Here is a 10,259-nt window from a genome sequence, read left to right as displayed (position 1 = left end):
TCTCTGAGAAAATTTTGAAAAATAAATCCCAGATTGAAAAGGTTGTTTAATAGACTAATTGATTTTGAAAACATAATATGTTTTCAAAATCAATTAGTAAAACCATCTAGTAAAATATTTTTAATATATTATATTTAAAATATTTTACTAGATGGTTTATATAAGTAAAAAAGTTAAGACATATTTACATTAGAAATACGGTTGGCCGTAACGTGTTATTTTACATCGGAAAACGCAGTGTTCCTTTTGGCAACAAACGAATGGTGTCAGAACTACAGTGACTGTTTCCTTCCCCTAGATTACAGTGAGGACCTTTTTTGAAAATCATAACATTGGTCACTTCTCTAAATCACAACGGACCCAACCCAAGTCACTTCATGTTTTATAACAATTGAAATACAATTGTAAAGTCATCAACAGGGTAAAACGCCTTTGGAACGAGGAGATTTTTAGAGAAGCTTTGTTTTGCCATTTAGTTGTTTGATATCACCAGGAAGTCTATTGATTAGTCTGATACCAACCTGAGATGGCAAACGTTCAAAATCTGCGTTCTTTGTTGTTCGATTCCAAAGTTATCCCTATGTAACTGATAGAGGGACCCCCTCTCACCACTCACATGGTACGTCGACAAAACAAGAAGACCTCTAGAATCTGGAGTCAGGGTCCCAACCTCCCTAAAGGCCCCTATGCACGACTCTCTTTGAGATTAAATTTTATAAGAATTTTGACAGATTTAAGAAAATTGTTAAACTCTTTCAAGTTTGTATTTGGAAAAGCTGTCCTTTAAGCCGCTTGACATATGTAGATGTATCAGATCATAATAAAACATTCTCAATCAAATATACATGGAAGAAAATTGTGCAAAGTTGTCCGAAGCAACCTAGAGCAAACGCTCTCAATTTGATGGTCCAATGTAAGCCCCTGGCCAAGATATATTCTAAGGAACTTAGTGGATTTAGCTCCTTCCAGAACAACGCCATCCACCGTTATCGCGGGTAGAAAAAAATTCTTGTCTTTTTTCTGTCGAAGGCAAAAATTCATGACGATTGATTTTGGACTGGCCACCTTCAAATTAATTCTAATGAAATGTTCAACGCATGAATTCAACTCAATGAATTACTTCATTTCGAAATCAAGTTTTGATCCTTGAGGAACACCATAAGGCATTTAGATCGTGTCTGACACATCACTCGCAATCTGCACGCATTTCTCTCTATCTTTCAAATAAGATGAGAGCCAGTCATGTGTCACACTGTGAATGTTACTTGTCCACAACTGGTGCAACAATGTCACGTGATGCACACTATACGTAACACTTTTCTCGCCTCTCCATGCCATCGACAACATTATGAATGAGATCCGGTAAGGCATTGATTTTTTTCTGAAACTGAACTATTCGGGACAAAGAATTGTATGATACTTGTGTGAGAATTGTGTGGTTAATAAATTGTTCAGATTGTTCGAGAAAAGCTTTTTCAAAAACAGAGAGAATGGAAATTTTGAAATAATTGCTTGGGAAGCAAGAATGTTTTTTTTTTAATTGAAATCACTTTGCCACTCTTCAATGCACACGGAAAGATACATTGTGCAAACTAAAGATTAATCAGTTTTGTAATTGGGGTCAAATGGTCCTTGAATCACACCTTGAATAACCTCACAGATATGCAAGTGAGTTACTGAACGTTTTCGGTCTCATACCCTGCACAATCCGGGCCTCACAGGAAAAAGGACCATAACATAACGAGACAGTCTCGTTTATAGCTCTGCGCGAGGGTGGTTCAAGCTGAATGAATCGTCTGGTTCAGCCACAATCGAAAGCACTTGTTGAACTCACTTGCTACTTTGAAGGGATCGTCAATTATTTCGTGTGTTGCTGTGAGTCTCGAAATCGAGAATTAAGTCTTGCTGTTTTTTTGTTGTTTGTAAAAATGTTTTTTTTATTTTTTTAAATTATCTGATTGTTTTTTTCGACATCACGTACCTTGACATTCCTTATTTCTTTACGAAGTTTTGCTTGAAATTGCAAAAAGGATTTTTTTTTTTAATTCTACATTTTCCGTCATGCCTTATATTGAATGATAAAATTTGAGCCTTTCTCTGGAGTCGAATCTAGGTATTCAGACTCCTTTTAAAACGCTATTTGTAGGTTTTGTGCGGGCAAGTGACATTCCAATCAACAATTACACGGTCTAAGAATGCGTTAAGATGGCGTTAAAGGCTTCCTCCAATCACTCTAAAGAATCCCGAAACGATCAGGATTCTTCCTTGAGATATTTGTTGAAAAGGCCTACGTTTGCAGGTTTCAAAATTCGTTTTATTTGCACAGAGAGAGGTTACAATTTTGGTTTGGAATGAATGATGAAATGAGCTATAGGTTTGAAATTTTGCAAGCAACCTCAGCGGAGCCTACTACGTGACACGTGGTGTGACGTACCCCTACCCTGTAATTCTAAAATTATGGGAGTTGGATAATGTTATTCAGTGAACGCTACTAAAATATTTGTCTTTTAATAGGTTTAATTATTGTATTAAAAACTATGTTTGATTTCTTTTTAATTTTAATTGATTTTAGGTATTTCTAATATTGTATTTAAGAGCAATAAAAAATGTGTTTATATATTCATTATAATTCAAAGAAGAAATACAATTTTATATACATTATTATTAGGAGCAAACAAGGCATCTTACTTCTTAAGGTGAACAAATATATTCGAATTCATGAATGATCAGAAGTGTAGTGAAAACACCGCAATACATAACATACTTGTACATCTCTTGGTTTCTGTGTCGAGTGATCGCCTTCTTTATCATCGTTTAAATCATAACTTTAAGATACAGTATGTTGGTATAAAATTTACAGGATTCTTACTTTATATGTACGAGTATGTGATATTCTGTGGATTTACGTTTCCATTTCGGTTTCGGTGTCGTTAGTTTACTTATAAAGTGAGTCTTTTCGTTCTGCTTACCTCCCTTTTACCAATATTGTAAAATCTCTTAAATCTCTTGTACCTCAATTATAAAACGTTTATATGTGTAGTGAACTTGTATTTTGTAAGCGATGTAAATATTTATATCTTAACATTGTTCATATGACAATATTTTTGGTTAATATTACAAATTTATATTTCAATGTTTTTTTGGAATGTCAAGACTGTGAACCCCAGCTGTGCTGTTTCAGTGTTGTGTCCTTTATTTTAATTTAAAATGTAGTTTTTTTTTACCCAATTAGTGGTTAAAACTATATAAAACAGTTCTTAAAACATTTTTGTTCATAATTTACATAAAAATGTTTAGATTTTTTTTCGTAATCTTTTTTTTTCCAGTACTTTTCCTACAACTAACCTTACCCGTTAACTTTAATTGTTTTCAGTGTTTGTTTACTATTAGTAGTTTTTCAAGTGAGAAGGTAATGGACAACTTAAAATTTGCCCCTTCAAACAACTCAAACTGTTTGGATTTTGATACCATAACTAAATGATCACAATTATTGTTCTAATAAGCAAACAATGAACATCATTTCAGGAAAAAACTATTTCTAATGACGATGTCAATAATCAAAACGAGTGGCAAATCGAAACAACTAGAAACAAAAGACATTTGTCAACAGCCAACGTTTCAGATGTTAAGAAACCTTGTAGACCTACAGAGTACGTTGCAAAAACTGCTAGACCTATTGAATTGCACAACAGATTTGAAATGCTGAGTAACGCCAACCTAGGCTCTGAAGAAGAAACGATGAATGACGACAAATGTAGGACGAAGGTGAGGCCTCCACCTATATTTGTCCCCAACATTGTCAACATAAGTAAAATGATGGTAAACATTGAACAAGTAATTAAAAAAGAGTCATATTCATTTAAATGCATAGCTAGAGATAAAGTAAAAATTAACACTGATACTATTGAAGCCTACCGCGCATTAGTCCAAACATTTAACTAACATGAAAGTAAACTTCCATACATACCAAATAAAGGGTGACAGAGCTTATAGAGTAGTGCTTAAGAATATGCACTTCTCTACGGAACCCCAGGAAATTTAAAACAGCTATAGAAGCTATATAACCACAAAGTTTAGGAATGTGTCGAACCTTAGAAGTAGCAAATCTAAAGATCCACTGTCAATTTTTTTTTTGTAGACTTAGAGCCAGCATCAAACAACACAAGACATTTTTAAAATTGAATTCCTACTAAATGCCAAAATTGTACTTGAGCCCCCTTACAAACGTAATGATGTGGTGCAGTGCAAAAAGTGTCAAAGATATGGGCACACAAAGGCTTACTGCTGGTACCAAAAAAACCGCTGTGTAAAATGCGGCTCAGATCATGATACTAGCAGCTGTAATAAATCTGTAAATGTTCCTCCCAAATGTGTATTATGTGGTGGTGAGCACCCAGCCAACTATAAAGGTTGCTCTATTTACAAAGATATTAAGAAAAAAGGCTTTTCCACCTCTAAGACCAGCGTTAAAAAAAGAACACTCCTCCTCCAGTGCAAGATCGAGAAGTAGATAGACCTATATCTGTTCGTACTCAAAATTCAACAGGTAATCAGTCTCAACCAGTATCACCAACCTTATCTTATGCTAGAGTGGCATCAGGTCAATCAAATGTAGAAGCAAATCACAATCTGAATCAAATAATTGATGGATTTCTAAATAAGTTCGAAATGATGATGTCTCAACAAGCCCAGCAAATAGGTACATTGATTAACCTATTGACAACTGTCATATCAAAACTAAAATGAATAGATTTTATAGGATTGGACTCTGGAATGCCAATGGCTTTGGCCCGACATGGCCAAGATATTCAACTTTTTATTTCAATACACAAAATAGATATTATGTTAATTTCTGAGACCCACTTTACAAACTTAAATTTTTTTCAAAATCCCAAATTTTACTTTTTTATTCTACAAACCACCCTGACAATACGGCGCATGGAGGTAGCGCTGTGCTAATCAGAAAACAAATAAAACATTATGAATTACCTAGATTTCAAGAAGATCATATTCAAGCTACAAGCATAGTGGTTGAGGACTGGATGGGACCACTTACATTTTCTGGTGTTTACTGTCCCCCCCGAGGCACAATATTACCAAACTTCAATTCAACGAATTTTTCGAAACTTTAGGGCCTCGTTTTGTAGCAGGTGGTGACTTTAATGCCAAACATGTCATGTGGGGTTCAAGGTTGATTAACCCTAGAGGTAGAAATTTGTTAAATTGCATGAATGACAATCACTTGAGTTACGTATCTACAGGGGAACCAACCTATGGCCTTCAGATCCCAACAAAATTCCAGATCTTCTTGATTTCTTTGTTACGGGAGGTATTTCTCCTAACTATATGGAGGCTGTTTTCATCTCTTGATTTGTCGTCCGATCACTCTCCGGTCATCCTATCAATAAGTTCATCATTTGTATTGAAAGAAAAGGCACCGTCCTTATCGAATAAAGGCACAAACTGGGTGAAGTTTCGTGAAACGTTAAATGACAGTTTAAGTCTTAATATATCACTTAAAACAAGAGAGGAAATAGACAACGCTGTGGAAATTTTTAATTATACTGTTCAGAAATCTGCTTGGAGTGCAACGCCCTGAACTTAATAACACAACGTGTGGCAATATCAATTACCCCAATATATATTAAGCAGCACATTGCTCAAAAACGTCGCTTACGAAGAATATGGCAAAATTCTAGAAATGTAAGAGATAAAACAATGTTTAACAGAGCATCAAGACAGTTAAAGATTTTGCTTAAAAACTTAAAAAACATATGGTTTCAAGAATTCACTTCAAATCTCTCCCCAACTGAAGCAACAGACTATTCTTTATGGAAAGTAACAAAAAGCACAAAGAAACCGCAAGTGCCCATTCCTCCAATATCTAAACCAGATGGTTCTTGGGCGAAAAGTAACAGAGAGAAAACTGATTTGTTTGCTGCAATATTTTAGTAATGTTTTTCAAACCATACCCTGTAGATAACAACTTTGATAATATACATGTTGTAAGGGAGTTTCTTGATTCACCTAACCAACTCTCACTACCTATTGGCTCCTTTAAACCATCTGAAATATATGATGAGATTAAAAATCTTAATCCCAAAAAGGCCCCTGGTTATGAGTTAATAACAGGTAAGATACTACAAGAGCTTCCTAGGAAAGCCATACTCTTTCTTACCTTCGTATTTAATGCTATTTTGAGGCTTGAATACTTCCCATCACAAATGGAAGGTGGCTCAAGTTATTGTTGTTCCTAAGCCAGGAAAACCTCAAAAACGAAGTAATGTCGTACAGGCCAATCAGTCCTACTACCTATACCTTCTAAATTATTCGAAAAGTTATTTTTAAAACGACTTCAGGTTTTTATAACTGAATGCAATTTAATTCCCAATCATCAGTTTGGTTTCAGAGTGCACCACTCCACTATCGAACAAGTCCATAGAGTAGCTAATATAATAAGGCAAGATTTGGAATCAAGAAAATTTTGTTCTGCAGCATTTCTCGATGTGAGTCAAGCCTTTGAAAAAGTGTGGCATGAAGGGCTTCTATTTAAAATAAAAAGTCATCTACCTCACACTGTTTACAACATTATAAAATCTTATTTAGAACGAAGGTATTTTCAAATCAAGTTTGATGATTGTCTTTCAGATCTGAAAGAAATAAACTCTGGTGTACCTCAGGGAAGTGTACTAGGACCAGTGCTGTACTTAATTTTCACTGCAGACATTCCAACTAATCAAAATTCTTTGACAGCAACATTCGCCGATGACACTGCCGTACTGGCATCCCACTCCAACCATGTTGTAGCGTCACAAATTCTACAAACTAACTTAAATTCTATTACAGTTTGGCTTAAAACTTGGAGAATTAAAGTGAATGAAACTAAATCTGTTCACGTCACATTTACGTTGAAACATGACACCTGTCCACCAGTGTTTTTAAACAACATTCAAATTCCTCAACAGAAATGAAGCTAAGTATCTGGGTGTACATCTCGATAGGAAGCTGACTTGGAAACCACACATATGGAACAAAAGGCTCCAATTAAATTCAAAATTCTCAAAACTAAAATTGGCTTTTTGGGAACAAATCCCATTTATCAATAGAAAGCAAACTGTTGTTGTACAAGACTGTTCTAAAGCCCATCTGGACGTACGGAATTCAACTGTGGGGAGTTGCTTCTACATCACATATTGAAATTATACAGCGTTTCCAATCTAAAGTTCTCCGAAAGATATTACAGGCCCCATGGTATGTTCGTAATGAAGTCATTCACAGAGACACGAATATCCCTTTTGTTACTGAAGAAATTCCAAAGTTCTGCATCAAGTATCAAAACAAATTAAACTCTCATCCTAACTACTTGGCTATTAAATCTGCTGGACAACAGTGACCATCAATTTCGGCTAAAAAGACATGATTTCTTAAACTTAGCTGATCGATTTTAAAGATGAACAATCTCTTAAATGTTTATGTTAATTAAGGTTAATGAACTTTGATTAACCATGTCCTTAAGATTTATCATCAAATTTACTTATTGTTTGTTGTATATAAACAGATTGTAAATAAATTAAAGTCAAAAAAAAAAAAAAAAAAAAAAAAAAGAAATATTTCAATGTTAGATGTCATTTTGAAGTACGTTTTAATAGAACCACGTCAGATCTTTAACAAGATGAATTTATATAATTTTAAATAGTAAATATGACGTGTAGGCCTATCTAAATTTAAACAAATAATTTTTATATTTGCAATTGTTTACAATGTCAATTACAACCCATCTTGTTTAATGACAGCAAAGTACAAATTATTGATTAATCATTTTGAGAATGTGAAAATTCTACTCTTACATACTAGTACTATGCGATGACGTTGTAAAAGATTTTTGTAAACCATCTCTCTAAAGATTTAATACGTTTGAAGACTATGCAGAGATTTGTACATGTTTTCAAATATTTTTACTATTTTAAAATGTATACATAATTTATATCTGCCTGAAGAAACGTTCCGGTAGATCTGTATTTCCCATCTGGTTCTCTGAAGAACTAATTTCTCTTATTACAGAAATTAAGATGGCTCACAAATCATATAAACAAATTTCGAGTTGTGCAGAATATTATAGGTTTTCTATGGCTTGTGACAAGTGCAAGGAAATCTCAAAAATACGTTACCAGGGTAAACATAACTTCGGCTTTTGTATATTCTCAGCCCAGTAAGTGGAAATAAAGATGACATCTCTTGATACCGGCAAGAGATGCCGATCTAATCTCCCAAGAAACTTTCTCCGAAGTACTGAAACTTGGCCATGTTTCCCAATTCTAAAGAAAGACAATCCGGAAGACATTAAACATTACAGACCGATGACATAAATACTTTTTTCTCTAGAAAAACTCCTGGAAAGTGTCTTGCCTGGACGTTTTGAAGCATTTTGCTGGTCTCATTAAAAATCCTTGGCAGCATTGTAGGATTGCTTATCCTTAAAAAAACTTATCTTAGTTTTTTAAGAGTTCATACTAGAGGCTTTCGATTGGGTAAATTAAGTAGATGCGACATATTTAAACTTCGCAAAAACCTTTTGACAAGGTGGGTTACAATATTTTGCTAGTCAAGCTTTGCAACTATGGTATAGGCAATTCTCTCCTTTCTTTGGATTGAAAGTTACTTGTCAGGAAGGCGTCTAGTGGTAAAATTCCTACAGCAGGCAATTTATTGATACGTCTAGTGCCCCTGAGGGATCGAATCTAAGATCATATCTCTTCAACCTTTTCATCAATAATATAGTGAGGGTCCTATTTTTTGGGGACGATACCAAAACATATTTCCAAATTCAAATCTACAGTGATGCTCTCCGACTCCAGTCTTTCATGATGCAATTGCATGGAGGTGTGTTGAAAACAGCAAGACTGAATGTATCCAAATGTCTGGTTATACCTTTCATCGAAGAGCTATAACTACTACCTTCGACTATCAACTTGAAGGATCATCATTGCAGAGAGCTCACTCTATTACGGATCTCGGGAATGTCTTCACTGACGGGTTGATTTTTGAAGAGCGTGTGGATTACAAAACTAAATGGGTAAGCCAACTCATCGGCTTCCTAGCAAGATCAGCCAGGGACATTAACAGCTCCTAGCACTACAAACACTTTTCTGTTCTTAATTCCGCCAGCTCCTGGAATGTGGGTCAACATTGGGGTCACTGTATCTTAGATGCCAAACATCAAAAGTTGAGGTGATAAAGAATATATTTTTTAAGGTTCTTAAAGTTCAACAAGGCATCCCGTACCGGGACGTTGATTTTGAAGCACTAAACGCTGAATTGGGACTACCTGATCTCTTGGTTCGGCGATCTGTTACCGATGTCTTCTTCCTCTACAAAACTTAAACTGGTAAAACCAATTGTTGTAAACTGATGATAGAGATTTATATACGGGTCCCTTTCCCATCTTCAACAACTCGCTTTCAGGGATTGTTCTAGAGACATCGCCACTTTAGGGCATACGCTTTCCATAGCCCGTTGGCAAGAATCCTGCGCTTGGATCAAACTATCTGCAAGGAGGTGGACTTCTGCAGCAGCGTCGAAACAATCCAAAACAATGCCTAAGTTGTTTCACGCGAGATTGAGATACTACCTACCTGCTATGTTTTTGATTTTATATAACCGTTATGTTACTATTCGGTTGTCACTATTTATTTGCCTTGTCATTTATTTTTTCGTAGTTTTATTGTCACTATTTGTTACCAACGCTCTACTTATTAACTACGGTATGACATGTATTATGTTGTTTATTGTAGTTGTCAAGGTATTTAAGTTAAGTAATTTTGATTATATCAAACAAATATATGCTTTATATTTGTGTTTTTGATAAACATTTCCTCACTAGTTTCTGGTTTGATCCACTTAGTTCCTAGTTCTTAACTCACCTATTGCTATAACTCTTTAATACAGCTTCTGGAGCTTATTTATTACTGTAATATCAATTAGGGATCGTATATTAAGATATGTTTCAGTTATGCATATGAATGTATTGCTTTATCGTATTAATTATAATGGTTTTCAGTTGAAATAAATAAAAACTAAAAATCAATTTAATGTAACTAATATTAAGCTTTTCAACATAAAGTTATCCAACATAATTGTATTGTACAAAATATAATTTCATATTTAATTTTTTTCTTTATTATTAGTTCTATTTCATTACAAATTTCCCTTTCAAAGTTATTTCAAGAGCCCTTTATATGTTCACAGTATTTTATTATGAA

The sequence above is a fragment of the Homalodisca vitripennis genome, chromosome 4 (genome assembly GCF_021130785.1).
Source record: "Homalodisca vitripennis isolate AUS2020 chromosome 4, UT_GWSS_2.1, whole genome shotgun sequence".
Taxonomy (NCBI): Eukaryota; Metazoa; Arthropoda; class Insecta; order Hemiptera; family Cicadellidae; genus Homalodisca; species Homalodisca vitripennis.
Note: the sequence above shows the minus strand (reverse complement) of the source record.